At 37.3% G+C, this 23,797-nt stretch overlaps 1 protein-coding gene across 1 annotated transcript in view; it reads right to left on the bottom strand.

Annotated features, from left to right (window-relative positions):
• Positions 1 to 23,797, bottom strand: part of Gpc5 (glypican 5) — a 1,404,282-nt gene that overhangs the window by 1,333,374 nt on the left and 47,111 nt on the right.

Genomic DNA, 23,797 nt, shown 5'->3' with positions numbered 1-23,797 from the left:
GCAGAACAAAGTAACACTAGAGATAATCTGATGGCGAGAGGCAAGCACAGGAACCCAAGCAACAGAAACCAAGACTACATGGCATCATCGGAGCCCAATTCTCCCACCAAAGCAAACACGGAATATCCAAACACACCAGAAAAGCAAGATCTAGTTTCAAAATCATATTTGATCATGATGCTGGAGGACTTCAAGAAAGACATAAAGAACTCCCTTAGAGAACAAGTAGAAGCCTACAGAGAGGAATCGCAAAAATCCCTGAAAGAATTCCAGGAAAACACAAGCAAACAGTTGAAGGAATTAAAAATGGAAATAGAAGCAATCAAGAAAGAACACATGGAAACAACCCTGGACATAGAAAATCAAAAGAAAAGACAAGGAGCTGTAGATACAAGCTTCACCAACAGAATACAAGAGATGGAAGAGAGAATCTCGGGAGCAGAAGATTCCCTAGAAATCATTGACTCAACTGTCAAAGATAATGTAAAGCGGAAAAAGCTACTGGTCCAAAACATACAGGAAATCCAGGACTCAATGAGAAGATCAAACCTAAGGATAATAGGTATAGAAGAGAGTGAAGACTCCCAGCTCAAAGGACCAGTAAATATCTTCAACAAAATCATAGAAGAAAACTTCCCTAACCTAAAAAAAGAGATACCCATAGGCATACAAGAAGCCTACAGAACTCCAAATAGATTGGACCAGAAAAGAAACACCTCCCGTCACATAATTGTCAAAACACCAAACGCACAAAATAAAGAAAGAATATTAAAAGCAGTAAGGGAAAAAGGTCAAGTAACATATAAAGGCAGACCTATCAGAATCACACCAGACTTTTCGCCAGAAATTATGAAGGCCAAAAGATCCTGGACAGATATCATACAGACCCTAAGAGAACACAAATGCCAGCCCAGGTTACTGTATCCTGCAAAACTCTCAATTAACATAGATGGAGAAACCAAGATATTCCATGACAAAACCAAATTTACACAATATCTTTCTACAAATCCAGCACTACAAAGGATAATAAAGGGTAAAGCCCAACATAAGGAGGCAAGCTATACCCTAGAAGAAGCAAGAAACTAATCGTCTTGGCAACAAAACAAAGAGAATGAAAGCACACAAACATAACCTCACATCCAAATATGAATATAACAGGAAGCAATAATCACTATTCCTTAATACCTCTCAACATCAATGGCCTCAACTCCCCAATAAAAAGACATAGATTAACAAACTGGATACGCAATGAGGACCCTGCATTCTGCTGCCTACAGGAAACATACCTCAGAGACAAAGACAGACACTACCTCAGAGTGAAAGGCTGGAAAACAACTTTCCAAGCAAATGGTCAGAAGAAGCAAGCTGGAGTAGCCATTCTAATATCAAATAAAATCAATTTTCAACTAAAAGTCATCAAAAAAGATAAGGAAGGACACTTCATATTCATCGAAGGAAAAATCCACCAAGATGAAGTCTCAATCCTAAATATCTATGCCCCAAATACAAGGGCACCTACATATGTAAAAGAAACCTTACTAAAGCTCAAAACACACATTGCACCTCACACAATAATAGTGGGAGATTTCAACACCCCACTCTCATCAATGGACAGATCATGGAAACAGAAATTAAACAGAGATGTAGACAGACTAAGAGAAGTCATGAGCCAAATGGACTTAACGGATATTTATAGAACATTCTATCCTAAAGCAAAAGGATATACCTTCTTCTCAGATCCTCATGGTACTTTCTCCAAAGTTGACCATATAATTGGTCAAAAAACGGGCCTCAACAGGTACAGAAAGATAGAAATAATCCCATGCGTGCTATCGGACCACCACGGCCTAAAACTGGTCTTCAATAACAATAAGGGAAGAATGCCCACATATACGTGGAAATTGAACAATGCTCTACTCAATGATAACCTGGTCAAGGAAGAAATAAAGAAAGAAATTAAAAACTTTTTAGAATTTAATGAAAATGAAGGTACAACATACCCAAACTTATGGGAAACAATGAAAGCTGTGCTAAGAGGAAAACTCATAGGGCTGAGTGCCTGCAGAAAGAAACAGGAAAGAGCATATGTCAGCAGCTTGACAGCACACCTAAAAGCTCTAGAACAAAAAGAAGCAAATACACCCAGGAGGAGTAGAAGGCAGGAAATAATCAAACTCAGAGCTGAAATCAACCAAGTAGAAACAAAAAGGACCATAGAAAGAATCAACAGAACCAAAAGTTGGTTCTTTGAGAAAATCAACAAGATAGATAAACCCTTAGCCAGACTAACGAGAGGACACAGAGAGTGCGTCCAAATTAACAAAATCAAAAATGAAAAGGGAGACATAACTACAGATTCAGAGGAAATTCAGAAAATCATCAGATCTTACTATAAAAACCTATATTCAACAAAACTTGAAAATCTTCAGGAAATGGACAATTTCCTAGACAGATACCAGGTATCGAAGTTAAATCAGGAACAGATAAACCAGTTAAACAACCCCATAACTCCTAAGGAAATAGAATCAGTCATTAAAGGTCTCCCAACCAAAAAGAGCCCAGGTCCAGACGGGTTTAGTGCAGAATTCTATCAAACCTTCATAGAAGACCTTATACCAATATTATCCAAACTATTCCACAAAATTGAAACAGATGGAGCCCTACCGAATTCCTTCTATGAAGCCACAATTACTCTTATACCTAAACCACACAAAGACCCAACAAAGAAAGAGAACTTCAGACCAATTTCCCTTATGAATATCGACGCAAAAATACTCAATAAAATTCTGGCAAACCTAATTCAAGAGCACATCAAAACAATCATCCACCATGATCAAGTAGGCTTCATCCCAGGCATGCAGGGATGGTTTAATATAAGGAAAATCATCAACGTGATCCATCATATAAACAAACTGAAAGAACAGAACCACATGATCATTTCATTAGATGCTGAGAAAGCATTTGACAAAATTCAACACCCCTTCATGATAAAAGTCCTGGAAAGAATAGGTATTCAAGGCCCATACCTAAACATAGTAAAAGCCATATACAGCAAACCAGTTGCTAACATTAAACTAAATGGAGAGAAACTTGAAGCAATCCCACTAAAATCAGGGACTAGACAAGGCTGCCCACTCTCTCCCTACTTATTCAATATAGTTCTTGAAGTTCTAGCCAGAGCAATCAGACAACAAAAGGAGATCAAGGGGATACAGATCGGAAAAGAAGAGGTCAAAATATCACTATTTGCAGACAACATGATAGTATATTTAAGTGATCCCAAAAGTTCCACCAGAGAACTACTAAAGCTGATAAACAACTTCAGCAAAGTGGCTGGGTATAAAATTAACTCAAATAAATCAGTTGCCTTCCTCTATACAAAAGAGAAACAAGCCGAGAAAGAAATTAGGGAAACGACACCCTTCATAATAGACCCAAATAATATAAAGTACCTCGGTGTGACTTTAACCAAGCAAGTAAAAGATCTGTACAATAAGAACTTCAAGACACTGAGGAAAGAAATTGAAGAAGACCTCAGAAGATGGAAAGATCTCCCATGCTCATGGATTGGCAGGATTAATATAGTAAAAATGGCCATTTTACCAAAAGCAATCTACAGATTCAATGCAATCCCCATCAAAATACCAATCCAATTCTTCAAAGAGTTAGACAGAACAATTTGCAAATTCATCTGGAATAACAAAAAACCCAGGATAGCTAAAGCTATCCTCAACAATAAGAGGACTTCAGGGGGAATCACTATCCCTGAACTCAAGCAGTATTACAGAGCAATAGTGATAAAAACTGCATGGTATTGGTACAGAGACAGACAGATAGACCAATGGAATAGAATTGAAGACCCAGAAATGAACCCACACACCTATGGGCACTTGATTTTTGACAAAGGAGCCAAAACCATCCAATGGAAAAAAGATAGCATTTTCAGCAAATGGTGCTGGTTCAACTGGAGGGCAACATGTAGAAGAATGCAGATCGATCCATGCTTATCACCCTGTACAAAGCTTAAGTCCAAGTGGATCAAGGACCTCCACATCAAACCAGACACACTCAAACTAATAGAAGAAAAACTAGGGAAGCATCTGGAACACATGGGCACTGGAAAAAATTTCCTGAACAAAACACCAATGGCTTATGCTCTAAGATCAAGAATCGACAAATGGGATCTCATAAAACTGCAAAGCTTCTGTAAGGCAAAGGACACTGTGGTTAGGACAAAACGGCAACCAACAGATTGGGAAAAGATCTTTACCAATCCTATAACAGATAGAGGCCTTATATCCAAAATATACAAAGAACTCAAGAAGTTAGACCGCAGGGAAACAAATAACCCTATTAAAAAATGGGGTTCAGAGCTAAACAAAGAATTCACAGCTGAGGAATGCTGAATGGCTGAGAAACACCTAAAGAAATGTTCAACATCTTTAGTCATAAGGGAAATGCAAATCAAAACAACCCTGAGATTTCACCTCACACCAGTGAGAATGGCTAAGATCAAAAACTCAGGTGACAGCAGATGCTGGCGAGGATGTGGAGAAAGAGGAACACTCCTCCATTGTTGGTGGGATTGCAGACTGGTAAAACCATTCTGGAAATCAGTCTGGAGGTTCCTCAGAAAATTGGACATTGAACTGCCTGAGGATCCAGCCATACCTCTCTTGGGCATATACCCAAAAGATGCCTCAACATATAAAAGAGACACGTGCTCCACTATGTTCATCGCAGCCTTATTTATAATAGCCAGAAACTGGAAAGAACCCAGATGCCCTTCAACAGAGGAATGGATACAGAAAATGTGGTACATCTACACAATGGAATATTACTCAGCTATCAAAAACAACGAGTTTATGAAATTCGTAGGCAAATGGTTGGAACTGGAAAATATCATCCTGAGTGAGCTAACCCACTCACAGAAAGACATACATGGTATGCACTCATTGATAAGTGGCTATTAGCCCAAATGCTTGAATTACCCTAGATCCCTAGAACAAAGGAAACTCAAGATGGATGATCAAAATGTGAATGCTTCACTCCTTCTTTAAATGAGGAAAAAGAATACCCTTGGCAGGGAAGGGAGAGGCAAAGATTAAAACAGAGACTGAAGGAACACCCATTCAGAGCCTGCCCCACAGGTGGCCCATACATATACAGCCACCCAATTAGACAAGATGGATGAAGCAAAGAAGTGCAGACCGACAGGAGCCGGATGTAGATCGCTCCTGAGAGACACAGCCAGAATACAGCAAATACAGAGGCGAATGCCAGCAGCAAACCACTGAACTGAGAATAGGTCCCCCGTTGAAGGAATCAGAAAGAACTGGAAGAGCTTGAAGGTGCTCGAGACCCCAAAAGTACAACAATGTCAAGCAACCAGAGCTTCCAGGGACTAAGCCACTACCTAAAGATTATACATGGACTGACCCTGGACTCTGACCCCATAGGTAGCAATGAATATCCTAGTAAGAGCACCAGTGGAAGGGGAAGCCCTGGGTCCTGCTAAGACTGAACCCCCAGTGAACTAGTCTATGGGGGGAGGGCGGCAATGGGGGGAGGTTTGGGAGGGGAACACCCATAAGGAAGGGGAGGGGGGAGGGTGATGTTTGTCCGGAAACCGGGAAAGGGAATAACACTTGAAATGTATATAAGAAATACTCAAGTTAATAAAAAAAATAAATAAATAAAATTATAGAAAAAAAAAAAAAGAAGTTTGCCACTAGTGAAAGGAAATCCTGTCTAGAGTATGTTTCTTTACAAAGCTGTGTCACACCATCCTTTGGGCCCTCTGCTGGAAAAGTAGAATCAAGTCTCAAATAATGCCTTTTAAATTGTATCCTCTAGTATTATAGATGTAGGACAGTACTGTATCATACCTCTGTGGATGTAAAATAGCTTGTACCTGCTTTATGATACGTAGTAGTGACCGTGCTTTATCAGAGCTGTTTTTAATGATGTTGCTCAGAATGTTTTCTTTCCAGATGATGATTGAGAAGCTAATTTAAAAAAAAAATGGTGCCAGGAACCACAAGAGTAACAGAACTGTGCTGTTTTCTCGGGTTTTGTTTTTTTACTTTTTTTTTTTTTTTAATGGAGTGTGCTGGATGTCTCTACAGTTTTGTTCAGATGACTGCAGAACCTGGAAAAGCTGTTGCTGCTGTTGATGCATAACACACTGCTATTATTGGTCTTTTTATATAAATATAAATATATATATACAGATATATAATTTGAATTTTTTGAAACTTTACCTGTGCTGTCAACTTTTGAAAAAAGTATCCCCGTTTACTGTGTTGAGTTGGCACTGTACAGAAATTAACAGCCATATTGGTCTAGAAATGTTGAACTTAAGTTTTTTCCATTTGTACAAGGGTAACACACTGTATTAAATATGTAAGGTCTTATATATGTGGGTTTGATTACAAAAACTAATAAAGTATTTTCTAAATTAAAAAAAAAATAAATTTCGCTAGGGAGTTAAAATAAATTGACAACTAAGAACCATTTAAAGTTAAACCAATATTCTTTCTGAGCAAGCCTGCTTCATACTTGTTTCTCGTGTTGACTCCTAGCTGTTTTTACATCACTGCAGGGAATCTGAAGACTAAATACCTTTCTTCTATCTTTGTAAGCTTGAATACCAGTATGCCCACAGCATTCATGGACTGGGTTTCATTAATGAGACAATACTTTGCAAATAATATACATGGTCTTAGTTTTATGGAAGCTATCATGTTTTCCATTGTGAAAAGATTATGGTTTTATGATATGATCACTACCTCTGTAGTAGCCACTGGGGACTGGTCCCATTAAGATACTTCTAAGCAGTGGTTGTTTTTTTCTACTTTTTATCAAATACAAATGATTAGGGTTACTAGAAATGATCCTCCTTGTCGGAATTGGGCAAGTTTTATAAATTAGAACATTTCCTTTAACTTCAAATTCTCCTATTAGTGACTTCTGAATCACTGGAGGTCAGTGTGGGACGAATAGTAAGATATGTTTAGAATGGGATTCTGGAGGCCTGAGGGTGTAGCTCAGGGGTAGAGTACTTGCCAGGCATCTACAAGGCCCTGTGCTAGATCTACAGTACTGTCAAATCAATGGGGGATACATTGCTCTTCGTAGAATGAAGTGTTGCCTGATTCTGAAATAAAAAATGAAAATAACCAGCAAATAAAATAAGCATTTCCTTGTTGGGACGTTTTCTCGTGTGTATCAGTGTGATCACAGGTGTTGAGTTGTTAAAGGTGAGGTGGTGAGAGCCCGGGAACTGAGAGCTCCGCCCTGGTGGTGAGGAGAAGTAGCCACAGAGAAAATGCTGAATCTCCTGCTCCCGGGAAAGTAAACAGAAGAACACTGCTACTACTCACTTCTCTTCAGAGAGACACTGAAAAGCCAGTGTGATCATTTAGTTCAGAATCCACAAACACGAGAAGTCCACAGGAGTTTAGGGACTTGCCTTTTTGGCACTGGATTTTTCCAATGTATTCTATAAATGGTATTAATATCATTTCTACACAAAGACTTCTTTCTAGGAAGAAAATTGATGTTATAAAGTATAAGACAGTAAGATACCAACGTCAAAAACCACACACCAATCTTTCCGTCGGTTTATCTACTATGACTTTGCTAAACATTGGCACTTCAGCGCATAGAAACTCTGCCCCACCACACCATGAATGGGGGTTTCTCATTCGTCAGTTTCACCAAATACATTGAAGCTTAACATAAACAACATAGAGTTTAGAATGAGAAATACCACAATATTCTTTCATGCACAGTGAGGATCAAGTTAATGAGCAAAAATTAACCATAACAGCTTGCTTCAATCAGTATTCTTGTCAAATATTACGCAGTCTATAAAATTGATAGCTTAGAGTACTCTCTGAAATAAGAAAAAAAACAAAACAAAAGACAAAACAAAACAAAACTATTTTTCAATGGTATCCTGGCTCAACTAACAGTGCTAAAAAACAAAGACTCTTACCCTGAAAGAAGAGAAACAGCTGTCATGAACAGGCTGTTTAGTATTCTGACAGTATAAATAAACTCTCCACCTGCCTGTTTAGGCTCCCTTTCTTTCCTAGAACTATTCAGTTTTGAAGCTTTGTTGATGGATGCCAAACTGTAAGTATCACCTGGGAAAAAGATAAAACTGAAGTTTATAGTAATCTATACAACTATGTCACAGCTAAGAAGATTTGGTGCAACAGTTTTATAGCAGTCGGGAAACATTTTCCTCCTTAATACCAGCAATTTGGAAAGAAAAAGAAATACACCTACAAGATTTCAATTAAACTGTAAAAAGAAAAAATAAAAGGAATCGTATAATGTACCCATACAAAGAAACAGTCCATAACTAGCTGTGTTTATGATTGCCTTTGTCATAGGCTAAGCAGCACTTTCTCAGTGTGCTTCTTACGCTCTGCAAATGCCTCTCTATTGTAACTATTCACCACCTTTGTTTTTTCACAGCATGAAAGTTGTGGGGGTGGAGTCTAATGTGGGGGTGGAGTCTAATGTGGGGGTGGAGCCTAAAGTCAGAACACTCCCTGTACTTTTAGTACCTAACAGATCTCAGGCCAGAAAAAAATAAGCAAACGTTCAGTTGGTTGAATTCATTTGTCATTTGAATTCATATCTCAGTTCTTTCCTTTGTTTGAATAAGTCACTGAGGCACAAATGTTACAGAAAACTGTGACGAATTTATAACAAAGAAGAAAACCTTGCTTCTTATTTTGAAAGCAAGATGATATTCAAATCAATTCAAGTTAATTTCAGAGATATTTTAAGACTTTAGAAAACGCCCTTGGATTTTTAAGTGAGAAATATTCATTCATGTTAAGAATTATAAAAAATATATAAACCCTGACCTATATAAACTATTCAAGAAAATCGTATAGTTAATGTGTAAACAGATCTTAGATGACAGAAGGAAAGAAGATAGAAAGAAGTCTAAGAATAGGACCAGATGTGTACTAGATAGCTTTGCCCTAGGATAATATTAGAAATAATTTTGATTATCAGATGGCATATGTATACTGTCATATTAATAAATTAGATGTGCTTTATACTTTTCCCTAGTACTCAGTGATATATTGCAATCAGTAAATAAATTTAAATAGCGCTTATTCAATGCTCTGTCGTTAAAGGAAGGAACTGGCAGAGGAAGGCTATATAATACATTGTATGGTTGTACATATTTTCTATTGTATTATTAATAGTTTATTAATATTAAAATATTTAGCAAATTGAATGCTACTACTATCACCAGAACTTTAAATCCTATTTTAACACAAGTTCAGTAGTGCAAAAGTTTTTACGTACCTCCAAAGAGTTTTCACATAAAATAAACTTATGTGTTGACAATTACTAGGAATAATCAAATTAAAAATTGCATTCTACAATAAGATCTTTTACCCTACATAATTTTTTAAAGCCCTGGAAATGTTTTTGAGTAGTTATCAATTGGAAAGGGAAATAATGCATGCATGTGATTGATAGCTATGTATCCATCATTCTTTGAAAACTTTGCACCCCTGACTCCTTTATCTGGTTCTCACAACAACCCTTTAGTGTTAGCATAGCAGTTATCTCTAACTCACAGATGAGGCCAGAGAGCTTTAGTATATCATGCAAGGTCTCAAAGAAAAGTAGGCATAGATGAGGCGAGTTGCCCAAGGTCTGAAGAACAGAATTAGTGGTGGGTAATTCTCCTATTCATCTAACCATCACACTGATTTAGACTGAAAAGTTCCATGAGTTTAGTATCTACCATGGTTAGGTACTGTACTGAGGAATGGGATATAGTCACAGGTAGAAGTATCATATGCAGTTCTTCATCTCCAGAAGGACAATGCTAAAAAATCAGAATTGTGTGAATAGGACCTACTATATGTGGGAAGTTATTGCAATGGATAAGAACTAATTTTGAATAGACATAATGGAGATTGTAGCAGACATTTAAATCTATGAATACCAGATAATATTTTAAGTAGGAAGAAACTGCAAAACACTGAAGAATTTTAAGTTTGTGAGTGACGTGCAAGTAGCATAATTTAAAATCTTCATCTGTTAGCTTATAAAAAAAAAATCCACAGTTGGTACACCAGTTAAGAGGCTATTGCCATTATGAATGTAGTTTTTAAAAAGGGGTGAGGAAAGGGTTAAATTATATTTCAAGAAGAAAATGTCAAAAGGTTAGCAAGAAGAGAGATGCAGTGAGTTGGGTAAAAACTGATCTCAGAGCTAGAATAGAGCTTCAAAACCAGGATCCACGTACATGGCAAAAACAGACAGTTTCGAAGATGAAGAAGAGAGTGCTGGCTGCAAACGGAGTGAGTAAGTGCAAGCTATTCTACCCCAAGAGTGTACTTCATCAAACTCTTGGGCGGCATGAGAAAATGAAATGCCACATTATTACAATCTGACACCATCTCTCTGACTTCTAGACATGCCCTGAAATTGTGTGTCCTGGCAACGAATTAAATAAGCCAGAGCAAATAAATTTGTCTTCCCAAACTTTACATTGAAGCTCTATTAATCTGTTTCACAGTAAGGATTAACGGCATTAAACACACGAAAGAACTATATTTAAGGCAGACGTTATAGTAAACACTTGGTGAAACTAGTGGTTTCAAATAAAAACCCCAGGTGGGTTGTGCTCATCAGGAACTGGCAACTCAGTGTAGCACTGATCACAAAGTAGAACACTGAATGTTAAACCAGGCCTTTCCCGATGGGGCAATCACTGTACCATTTTCTTCTTTACAATACCAAATGAAGACTCTGTAAACAAGAACTTTCTGAATAAAAAGGTTGACATCCTGCTCTGCAAACAGCTTCTATAATCAAGAGGCAATCTCTTAAACAGCACAAAACACCATTGGTTCTTGTTTTGAGATTCAGCTTTGTTTTCTTAATGGAAAGTTATAGTAATCAATGCCTTGTGAAAGTCATCAAAATTGGATCAGCAGACCTCTACAGTATGTTGATGATCTCTTACAATAAAATCTGAATGAGAAAGGGAAATTGTCTGAAAGGACCATTGAGCCAGGTAATAGATTCAGTCTCATATATCCACACAGCAGGAACCAAATTAAAATGTAGATGGGATTCTAATATAATCCAACTGGAAAGACTTGCTCCAGTTTCCTACAAATGCTTGCTTGCTGTTTGCAACCAGCTATTCTTGAAGACACAAAATTGGCCATATTAATTACTTCAGACACTTTTAAAGGTATAAAGATGCAACTTAGAACAGTATCAAGTCCATACTGCATGAAATACAATGGCCAAAACTCATAAGCCAGGTCAAGTCTCTTCTATGAACAGAGATCAATCCTCAAATAGTATCTGGGTGGCTCATCCTTCACCAATGTATCTGTTTGGCCCACCACTATTCCCAGGAGAAATCATTAGAACTACATGTCGTGGACACACCTGTAAAGAAAGCACATGTTTCTAAGGAGTGTTTGCCAGTGTTCTGGAACGTTAGCAGGGATCAGTCTGCAGGAAATCATTGTGCCGTCTTACTTTAAAAGTAATATGAAAGGGAAATAATGATGGGGAAAAGAAAAGGCTGGAGAATAATCCATGTAAAGTGTTCTTCCAACGAGCCTAGCCACTGTACAAGACAGTACAGAAAGGCATTCTTAATAAACTGCAGCAGACTGCAAATATGAATACACATGTTATTCACAAATTTGAAAATACAATTCTAAATGTCCATGTATGTGTAGTCCACACAACTCTCAGGTTATTCACTTAGAAAAACCATAAGATTCTCTTTAAGTTTCTGAAAACATTGTAATCATCGCAAAATGTAATTTGCTATGTGAAAACAAAATTCTTGTGATGGCCTAATAAAAATCTAAAAAGTAACTGTAGAGATATTAATAGGCTAAAATGATAATAAAATGTAATGAATTAGAAGTCAATAAGAAAAATAGAAACAACCATATTAGAAATTTTAGACAGTTGTATTCATGTCCCAGGGCTACTGAAAAAAGGGGCCACAAATTGGCTTGTCTACACAGCATAATTTTCTCTCTTATGGTTCTGAAAGCTAAAGTCTAAAAACAAGGCAATTCAATTTGATTACTTCAGAGAAATTTGAGAGAGAATAAGTTCAATGTTCATCTCTTAACTTCTGGTTCAGAAATTCATAAGCTTCTCAATGGCATCACATGAACTTTTGTATCTGTATGTAGATCTCTTGGGGTTACTGATGTTGTGATAAAACACCATGACCAACAGCTTGAGAAGGAAAGGGTTTGTTTGTTTTATGCATCTACACTCAAAGTCAACTGAGGGAAGCCAAGGCAAAAACTGGAACAGGGTGGGAACCTGGAAACAGGAGCTGATGCAGCAGCCATGGAAGGGTGCTGCTTACTGGCTTGCTCCTGCTGGCCTCCTCAGCCTGCTTTCTTCCATAACTCGGGAACACAAGCCCAGAGGTGGCAGCACCCACAATGTGTTGGGTCCTCCCATGTCAATCACCAATTAAGAAGATGCTCTATAGGCTTTTCTACAGACAGGTCTTAGGGAGCCATTTTCTCAGTTGTGGTCCCCTCCTCTCATGTGACTCTAGCTTTTGTCAAAATGGCATAAAATTAGCCAGCACAACTTTCTATGTCCAGATTGACTTTTATTTTTCTTTGTTATTTTTTAAGACAGTGATTATTTTTTGTCTCTCTGCCTGCCCTCAAGGAAAAATGAACATAAACTCACGATTCCTCCTGTGTGTCAGTAAAATCCTATTAACTGACATGCATGCTTACTGTTTGACAGTATTAAACAGTGATGTCAGCCGTGTAGGATTAGAACTTATTCTCATGACTTCACTTTAACATAATTGTCTGCATAGAAAGAAACAATGAGACGGTACTAAGAGTCAAAATTCTCACATTATCTTTGGGGTAATTTAGGGAGAAGGAAATTCAATGCACACCAACATGTTTTACAGAACATTGGAACCATCATCCAAAGCAAGTTTTGCCTTTCCTATAAGAATGTAAGAGAGTAACATGCATTAACATCATTTTGGCCATTGAACTGTATCTGTTGGGAGAGATTTGAATAGAAGCCACAGGAGTCACTCCCAAGATCATATTTCCTTCTACCCTAAAACATCAACATCTCAGACTAGGCTTCTTCTCCCAAGGTAAGAGATCCTATCGTATCATATTTTATCATAAAGACTTGTGCTCATTTGGAGGTGAACTACTGATAATTCAACATCACTCTAACTGTAATAAATTTCCTCAGAAGCTGATAAAAAGTGTTTCAGTAACCTCAAAGAAGAAAATTAAGAGTAGAGACAACATGAAACACAATGAAAATGTTACCTCATAGTAAAATCTAAGTCACGCAGTAAATAGTTACCAAATGAAATTTCTAAAAATACTTTTGTTATAAGGAAAATCATAAAAGTTTAAAATTATATTAGTGATAGTAATAAATTAGACACTTAAGATTTTTAATTAGGTTTTTTAAAACTCATTTTTAAATGATCAAAGTAGACTTTATTCACTAAAAGAAAAGGGCTAAAGTATATAAAATTCTCAATGTTCTTGACCAATGGCTGCAAAATTATTTTGAAGAAGCACGTGATGACAGAAGTGAGGAGGGCAGAAACTAGAAATAATAGAGAGTAGAGTGGTAACAATGTAAGATGAGAATAAAAAAATATAAAAACACAGAAAGGAGAGGGAAAAGAGAGAACTTGGGAATATGGAAGAATTACAATTCAGTGTTTGAGATTAGAAATTGCCAAAGGTTGTAAGTCTTGAGCTCACTCTCCCAAACTCCCCAGTGCTCACACCTGGCCATGTCTTAGTAAAGCTGTCCTGGAATACATAATCACCCAGAGTCTATCTCTCTCTGCCAAAAAGGAAATCACCTACCTCCGCGATGCAATGAACTTGTCTTCGTGATGACCAAATGCAGGATCTTCTTTACAACCTCTGAACTCCATCACAGCGAAGACTATTATAGTGTAATCAGGGGTATAGCTTGCACAACAGATATTAAGCTGCTTGAAAACAATCATAATTTCACACTTAGCCTTTGAGGCTGTCCTCATTTTTCACAATTCTCTCATAACTGAAGTAAATTGAAGCACCTAAGAAAGGCATTGTTTAGCTAAGCGTGAGCTTCACTTAACACAAAATTGTGCCAGGTGAATTGCCTGAACATATTAAAGTCAAGTATTTTTATATACTAAACACTCTTGAAGACGTGAATGAGTTTTCCATAGTAGGTTGCCCATAGGCTTAAAATTGAATAAAATATTTTAAATGAAAGAAAAGTATATTGAAAAGCGAGTAAGAGGAATGTGTTGTTATGAGAACACTCTCATCCCATCTCTGCTCCCTATTCTGCCTGATTCTGTTCTAAACAGTCCTGCACCTCCTTCCACTTGAACATTCTCAAAGCCTTTCTCTACTCTCTGTCATCACTGCTAAAGCTTACTGCCTGGTCTCTGCTCCAACCTGGACTAATAGAGAAGCCTAACTAGTCATCCTCCAGCCAGTAAACATATCACTTGGACTTCTAAACAAATATATTTAAAGTAGAGAAACACCAAAAACCTATTCTAAAAACTTTGCTGTTAATCCTAGCACTCCAAGGCAGAGCCAGGCAGATCTTTATTTTATTATTATTATTATTATTATTATTATTATTATTATTATTATCATCATCATCATCATCATCATCATCATCATCATTATTATTATTATTATTATTCCTACTTCCCTAATGAAGGCTCACCTCCTTACATTTCTCCTTGTCTCCTATCCACATCTCTCCTCTCTCCTAGTCTACTCCTTCTCTGTCTCCCTTCAAGAAGAGCAGGAATATCAACTGAACATAGCATAGCGAAGTACTGTAAGACTGGACACAAACCCTCATCATCAAGGCTGGACATGATGACCCAGTAGAAGGAAAAGGGTTAAGCCTGGTCTACACAGTAAGTTCCAAGACAGGCAGGGCTACACAAGAAACTCTATCTCGAAAGAAAGAAAGAAAAAGAAAGGAAGGAAGGAAGGAAGGAAGGAAGGAAGGAAGGAAGGAAAAAAGAAAGGCAAAGAAGAATAAAATTTAAAGGTTAAAAAACTTGGAGCAAACTTTAACTTAAAATACATTTAAAACAAAAGTATAAGAACTCCAGCCCTTCTACTAAAATCCAGAGACCCAGAGAGGGATTGAAATCATTAAGTAGTGAGATTTCAAATAATGCTAATAATTTATACTTTATTTAAATCAGAACAGTGAATATCTGAGATTTATAGCATGAATAATTTGGGAAATAGTAAAATGAATCAGATATTTTCCCTCGAGGTAGAATTTCAAAGAATGTTACTAAAACTGAAACCAGAAAAGGCTGTATATATGTAACTATTTAGTTTGAAATATTTAGATATTTCAACATCAAAATATTAGAATGTTTAAGTCACCAATAAAATGCAATCGGCCTAGAGGTCATAAGGAACAGTAGACATAAAAAGAATCTCATGTCATCTAATGGTCCATAAGCAGAAGCCAACTGGAAATATCAGCATTTTCAAATACAGTAATAAGTGCCAAAAAAGAAAGAAAGAAAGGAAACCAAAGAATTGAATGCTTCCAAACAGTTGTGCAGCTTGAAGTTCCTGTGGGACTCTTAACAGTGGAAGTGTGTGTAGGTGTGTGGGGGGAGGCAGGGGTGTCTCATTTTTCTGCCTGTGCTTGGGACCCTTTTCATCCTACTGGGTTACCACGTCCATCGCAGTCTTGATGATGAGGGTTTGTGCCTAGTCTTATAGTAACTTGCTATACTGTGTTCAGTTGATGTTCCTGGGAGGCCTGCTCTTTCCTGAAGGGAGACAGAGAAGGAGTAGACTAGGAAAGAGGGGAGGTGTGGGTAGGGGCCAAGTATAAGGAGGGAAGTAGGAAAGAATAATAATAAAAAAATCAATATCTGTGATAGAGAAGTAAGTAGTGACTATAAAACAGAAGGCCATCCCAGAGCTGTTTGTGCAGTGTGTCTCCATTTTCACAACACTACGAGAAAAGCAGAGTGAAGGTGACATATGCATATGATATCCTTATATGATGAGGAAAGTAGCCTCTATCTTGATTGTGCCATGTGTCAAATTTTTGTCACTGTGACAAATGGTGATGGTTAGTTTTAATTGTCAATATCACACAACCTTAAAAGATCATCTCGATGAATGGTCCAGATCAGATTGGTCAGTAGGCATGTCTGTGTGTGATTATTCTGTTGCACTAACTGAGGTGGTGTACTGGCCTGGCTGATACTAAGCCCAGTAGTCCTCTGAGCAGGGGTAAGGCTTGTAGAGACGACAGAAAAGAAGATTCAGAGACAAAGGTTAGAAACTGGGAGGACTGTCTCGTCAGTGTTGCAGTAGAACCATGCTTAATTCTCTTAGTTTTTATATACTTTACAGTATCATGGGAGATAAAGTCTCAAGTCAGTAGAAACAACGGTTGACACATATTCAACTGTACCCATCTGGAGGCCTCCATATTCCTTCTTGTTCTTCCTCCATGATGAACAGAACATTCAGCTCCTTGCCTTGAGGTTCAAGTGTATCCCTTATCATTCCACACATCAGCAGGCCAGGAAATCTACCAGCAGACCCTGGCCTGACGTGACTCTGTCTGACAAACAGGCTGTCACGGAATCAGGCAAAATGGCTCCAGAGAAGGTGGAAAGAAACTCCTGCTGCTGTGTGTGGTATCATTCCCTAAGCCAGGGACCCTGAAACTGTGTAAGGGTGAAGAAGGCAAAAAAGAACACAGAGCAGCATATCTATCATTCATTCTCTCTCTCTCTCTCTCTCTCTCTCTCTCTCTCTCTCTCTCTCTCTCTCTCTCTCTCTCTCTCTCTCTCCCACCCACACTGGGACGTAGATGTGACTGGCTGCTGTATTACTTCACTGCAGCGATAGACCGCAACCTGAACCTCTGAGCTGAAATAAACCCTTTCCCCTGTTCTTCTCAGGGTGTTTTATACAGCACTGGGTTGTAAAAAAACTAAAATACAAAGACTCTAGAAAACAATTTAAAAAGAATTATTATTTTGTGTTATGGTTTCAAAGATATAAATTGTTATAGATTTTCAATCCACATTTCCTCGGCCCCATGCACAGAACATGAGGACAGAGGTGCCCATGCATATGTGTCTGCCTGCGTAGAGTCTGGAAGACAGTTGTATGCTGTGCCTTTTATGTAAGACACTGAATATTTTTATAAAAGAGGAAAGATTATAGTCTATCAAAGACTAAATTAAAATAAATTTCAACAGAATTGGACATTTAGTTGACTTTTCTAAATTTATTATTTTTAATATTGTTTCTTATGTAGTCTTGAAGAGTTTTTGTAACATTATTCCTTAGAAGATAGTCATTCAACTGATTAGCATGACCTTTCTAATACTGAATGTATTGATTTCTTTCTTCATCAGTAAACTCCAGGTTTACTGAGAGATCCCTTCACAAAACTTATGTAGAGAACAATAAAGAAAAGTACCCAAAGTCAACTTTGGCATCCACACACACACACATACCAAGTGAATCCACACTCATTTATGTACAGACATACTTACAAAGCACAAAAAACCATAGTATTCACCATTGACTCCAAAAATACTAGATGTTATCTTAGATTAAATTTTCTTCCAAATTCTACAAACCATTTAAGACCTTTATTTGTTCTGAAGACTACAAATTTATTTACCTTGGCTGCAATAAAAAGGGTTCATTTCAAGTCAGTGACTTGAATGAAATTTTTAGAATACACATTGGGTGGCTCACAAATGCCAGTAACTCCAACTCCAGTGGAACAACACCTTTTTCTAACCTCTGAAGGCATATGCAGAAACATGGCGTGCACACACACACACACACACACACACACACACACACACACATACACATACACAAAATAATTATATTATTAAAATATTCCCAAATATGAAGGTACTCTTATTTGATACATAACAATTAGGTTGTTTTATTTACTTTTATTGATTGATTGATTGATTAATTGATTGATTTACTTTACATCCCAATCACAGCTTCCCCTCCCTCCTCTCCTTCTAGTTCCTCTGTCTCCTTTCCCCTCTCCCATTGTTCTATTTCTTAAACCAACCATTGGATAATTTCCCATGGGCTCTCTTCTTCACTTCCTTGTGTAAGTCTGTCATTAGATATCAGAACTCATATCAGGTTCAACTACATTGAATGTCCAAGTGTTACAACCATTAATACAACTTGAGACTCTCTTTAATTGCCAACAAGGCAGTACCAAACCCTTAGTTAAACAACACAAATTGCTATTATTCACCCAACAACTGGCATTTATCATCCTAGAGTATACTTGGTTACACTGAACACTTACAATGAATCTGATTGCTGGCAAGTTCATGGGCATAATGATCCTTGGAAAAAGCTAGAAATTGGTACCACCAAGACCCTTCTCTAACCAAACCACTGCAGCATTTCTAACAGTGGAACAAACAAATTCATTGAATAACCCACAGTACAGAGAACCACCAACTGACTACAAACCATCACACATTGAGGAGAAAAAATACTCTATAAATAAAGGAAGAACAATGGCTAATATATGCTAAGTGCTTATACTGTAAGTTCCTACCACAGTAGAAACATCATGGGAATTAGTTCAGTTGCATTAACTGCTGCATTGATGGTGGTACTATTATTTTCTATTTACACAGCAAGAAAATTGAAGCCCAGCAAGTAAGTCTAAAAACAGGATTCACATTTGGACTCCCAAACTCTTTATCCCTACTTCATAACCTCCTAAGCATACTTTCTGTCCATTCATAACATATATTTTCCCACCACAAGAAGTAGTCCCATATTACAGACTATCTTCAATTTATTCCTACTTAAGGAAAAATACTGAATGTTTTCAAAATTAACATTCAAGTCAAGCTTTCACCCTCGGGAGATGGAGTCAAATCAGTAGGTAGAAAAGAACAATGTCCTTTAGGGAGTGAAAGTTCAATTATCTTTGTTCATACACAAGTTTATCCATAGGCAAAATTGCTCTGGAATAAAATAAAAAGCAGAGCACAGCTATGCAACAATTACCCTTTATTTATTTACTATCATGACTCATGGGATGTTGAGGCGTCATTTCAAGCCCTTTGCCTTTTGCATAAAAGCTACAGTATCTATATTCCATTTACTGCTAGATATATTTTATTTTGAAAGCACAAAGACATGCATGGTTAATTTCCCATCATGAATAGCTACACTGAAGGATGGTTATAAAATTTAAGTCCTTTATTTGAGGAAAGAGAGGTATATTGTTTTCTATTAGGCCTTATCCTTTTGTCAATTGAATGTTATGGATAATACTGTAATATTTTCAACTTAATCTCCTCTTTGCCCAAAGCTACAGAAAACATCAGTTTATATATTAAGAACTTCTCTACATTTTAATAGTTTACAATGGTTAATAGTTTACAATATACTATAAGGCCATTTAAGTGATTGACAACTATTAATATTGCTTAGTAAACAGAAGTTATTTCATTCTCAATTTCTATAAACTAGCAAATGTAGCCTTCATTTCCGAATATTTTGCCAATATTTCAAAATAGATTTAATGAGTCTTAAACCATCAAAGAAATTTATGTGCTGAGTTGTTAAATAATTTTTAATTTTACTTTTCATTTTTTGTATCTATGTGTATCTTTTTGTCTAAAACATATGTTCCATTCCAAACTCATGATCTGCAGCTTAATTACAAATATTCAGCTTTAGTCAGTGTTGCCTAATTGCACTAATTCTGTTTTAGTGTTCACCTTGCTTCAGATATTTTACCAAAATTGGATTTGTATATTATTCATTTCTTTGCTATGATCTTCACCTTTAAATCATGCTAAATATTAGAAATCTATTTCATTATATAGAATCATGAAATTTTGACTTACTTTGTTTAAATTACTTTTTCAAATACAGGCATGGGTTTTTGTTGCCTTGTATGTTTCTACGTCACTGATTGCAGCCCTAAGTTTGATTATTTCTTCCTGTCTACTTTTTCAGGTATTACCTCCTCTTACTTTTCTGGGGCTTTCTGTGTATGTAAGATATTAGTGTGAGATCTTTACCAATCCTACAACAGATAGAGGCCTTATATCCAAAATATACAAAGAACTCAAGAAGTTAGACCGCAGGGAAACAAATAACCCTATTAAAAAATGGGGTTCAGAGCTAAACAAAGAATTCACAGCTGAGGAATGCCGAATAGCTGAGAAACACCTAAAGAAATGTTCAACATCTTTAGTCATAAGGGAAATGCAAATCAAAACAACCCTGAGATTTCACCTCACACCAGTGGGAATGGCTAAGATCAAAAACTCAGGTGACAGCAGATGCTGGTGAGGATGTGGAGAAAGAGGAACACTCTTCCATTGTTGGTGGGATTGCAACCCAAGATGCCTCAACATATAAAAGAGACACGTGCTCCACTATGTTCATCGCAGCCTTATTTATAATAGCCAGAAGCTGGAAAGAACCCAGATGCCCTTCAACAGAGGAATGGATACAGAAAATGTGGTAGATCTACACAATGGAATATTACTCAGCTATCAAAAACAACGAGTTTATGAAATTCGTAGGCAAATGGTTGGAACTGAAAAATATCATCCTGAGTGAGCTAACCCAATCACAGAAAGACATACATGGTATGCACTCATTGATAAGTGGCTATTAACCCAAATGCTTGAATTACCCTAGATCCCTAGAACAAACGAAACTCAAGACGGATGATCAAAATGTGAATGCTTCACTCCTTCTTTAAATGAGGAAAAAGAATACCCTTGGCAGGGAAGGGAGAGGCAAAGATTAAAACAGAGACTGAAGGAACACCCATTCAGAGCCTGCCCCACATGTGGCCCATACATATATAGCCACCCAATTAGACAAGATGGATGAAGCAAAGAAGTGCAGACTGACAGGAGCTGGATGTAGATCTTTCCTGAGAGACACAGCCAGAAAACAGCAAATACAGAGGTGAATGCCAGCAGCAAACCACTGAACTGAGAATAGGACCCCCGTTGAAGGAATCAGAGAAAGAACTGGAAGAGCTTGAAGGGGCTCGAGACCCCATATGTACAACAATGCCAAGCAACCAGAGCTTCCAGGGACTAAGCCACTACCTAAAGACTATACATGGACTGACCCTGGACTCTGACCTCATAGGTAGTAATGAATATCCTAGTAAGAGCACCAGTGGAAGGGGAAGCCCTGGGTCCTGCTAAGACTGAACCCCCAGTGAACTAGACTGTGGGGGGGCGGGCGGCAATGGGGGGAGGGTTGGGAGGGGAACACCCATAAGGAAGGGGAGGGGGGAGGGGGATGTTTGCCCGGAAACCGGGAAAGGGAATAACACTCGAAATGTATATAAGAAATACTCAAGTTAATAAAAAAAAAAGATATTAGTGTGAGATTTTGTATACATGTTTTATTACAGTAATATTTCTATCGTTTTACAAGCCAGGCGGTAAAGCAGTCTGCTGACTCTTCCACATAATTATTCATCAAATCCATGTCAAAGATGAGCAATTACAATCCCATAGGTGGGCCTCCATGGTTCCACAGTGCCGCGGGCAGCTACTGCGTAAACACACCTACACATTTCTCTGAACCCAGGCCCATTCTATCTCCAATTCCTTTCCACTATGCCCAGGGGACACTGGTGATCATATATCCTGAATCTGACTACTACTTACTGCCTCCACAGCCAACAACTGGGTCTAAAACATTGTGATGTCTCTTCTGATTTGTGACAATAACTTCCTAGCTGCACTTAGGTTCAAAACAGTCTCAGCATAGACTGGTCCGAAGACTACGGACAATTTTATAAATCAAGAACTTACGTGGGAAAATACTTGTTTCAGAAGAGACCCAATTTGTCCCCACCTGTTCTGCCCCCTGTTGCATCTATGATATTCTTTTGAGGACCTGTTATACATATCCCTTATTGTACATAAATTGCCCTAGCCTCCTTGCTGCTATTTCTCTCACACCCAAGCCTCCCCCCTGCCTTCAGCATATCCCCTCTTGCTAGAATGTGTTTCTCCCAGATAGTCACGTGACTAACATTTTCGCTTCGAATCTATGATGTAATAAGGACTTTTCTCTGAATATCTAATCTAAAATTGCAACCTTGAAGTAATTCTAATCCCTTTCATCCTGCTCTCTTTATTTTCCCAAAGCATTTATTGTAGCCTGACTTACACTTCTATATGGCAAGTGCTCTTTATTTTATTCAGAGACTTAAAATGATGCGAGAAAATAGAGGTTACTCACTTCCCCCATGAAAATGTATTGAATGAATGGATGGATCTTCTATCACTCATGATGTTCCACTGCAGATGCTTAAACATGTACATGGCTGCTACTTCACCTATACCCTTCTGTTGAGTAGGTAAAGAAGGCTAGAAATAAAAACAACCAGACATCCTACATGCTTGTTTTACCATTAATTAGTTGTCTCAAGTGTTGAGCTACAATTTTTGTTGTTAATTTCCCTTCTTGCTGCCCAAAAGCACCATTTCAAACCATGTAAATAATTCCCACTCCATTTTCTATCATGTCCTATCTCTATAGCTGGGCTCATTGTGCCTACATGTACGATATTGGAAGATGTTCACCAATAAGGCAAACAGGAAAAAATGTTTTCCATAGAACACATATAGAATAATCATGTTCAAATATAAATCAATACTGCTATGAAATAATATGAAAAAGACTAAAATATGTTATTGAATTGATTCTTATTTGTTTCCATAATTTTTGAGACAGTGTCTCTCTGGATAGTCTTGGTTGTCCTGAAACCTATTGTGTAGGCCAGGCGGACTTGGAACTCACAGAGCTCTATCTGCCTCTACCTCCTGGTTGTGACTGAAGATGTTTAACCCATGCCCAAGTAATTTCTTTAATATTTTAGTGTCATTATATTTCATTTAAAACTGAAGTGATCCTAATTATTGTGCATAAATTTTTGTAGGGTCTTAAAGAACATGAAGCTATGAACTCTGAAAATATTGACAACAGTCTTTTTAAAACTATTTGGTCATATTGTACACATTTCAGGGGTTAGTGACATTTCATAAAGCTAAAATAAATTAAAACTAAAACAACAATTGAGAAGAGCTGGTCATTTACTCCCTCAAGACAACATTCAATTAATTTTGTCTAACGCAAAAAAATTTATAATAGCTGTATGTTAGTAATAATTTGTAATAAAAATAGCATTTATTACCTAAAGTTCTGTCTTTTATATAAAATATATTATAAAATACTCAAATGAACCTTATTCTCAATTTCCACCAGCTTATTTAATTTTAAAGTAGTGTTCCCTTTCATTCTATGTGTATGAATATTAGTACATGCATGTAAATAAATGTAGCATGTGTGTGCCTTGCACCCATGAAGGTCGGCAGATAATATCAGGCCCCCTAGAACTGGAGTTGATAGGCACTTACAAGCTACCAGGAACGGCTTTAGCTGCTTCACAATCTCTCTAATCCCTAAAGCAGTCTTTTATAACTTATTTTGGATGTTAAAATGTTTTGTTTTACAGAACAATTATTTACAAGACATACACCAACATGATAATCAAAAATCTAACAAAAATGGCAATATTCAAATATTTTTTTGGAAAGGAATAAACTAAGGGAAAGTATAAATTTCACAATTGGCTGCATGTGTCAGTATTTGTTCCATCTGGTAAT

This window comes from Rattus norvegicus, chromosome 15, assembly GCF_021556685.1.
Source record: "Rattus norvegicus strain SHRSP/BbbUtx chromosome 15, alternate assembly SHRSP_T2T, whole genome shotgun sequence".
NCBI lineage: Eukaryota > Metazoa > Chordata > Mammalia > Rodentia > Muridae > Rattus > Rattus norvegicus.
Note: the sequence above shows the minus strand (reverse complement) of the source record. Positions and strands in the feature narration are given on the sequence as shown.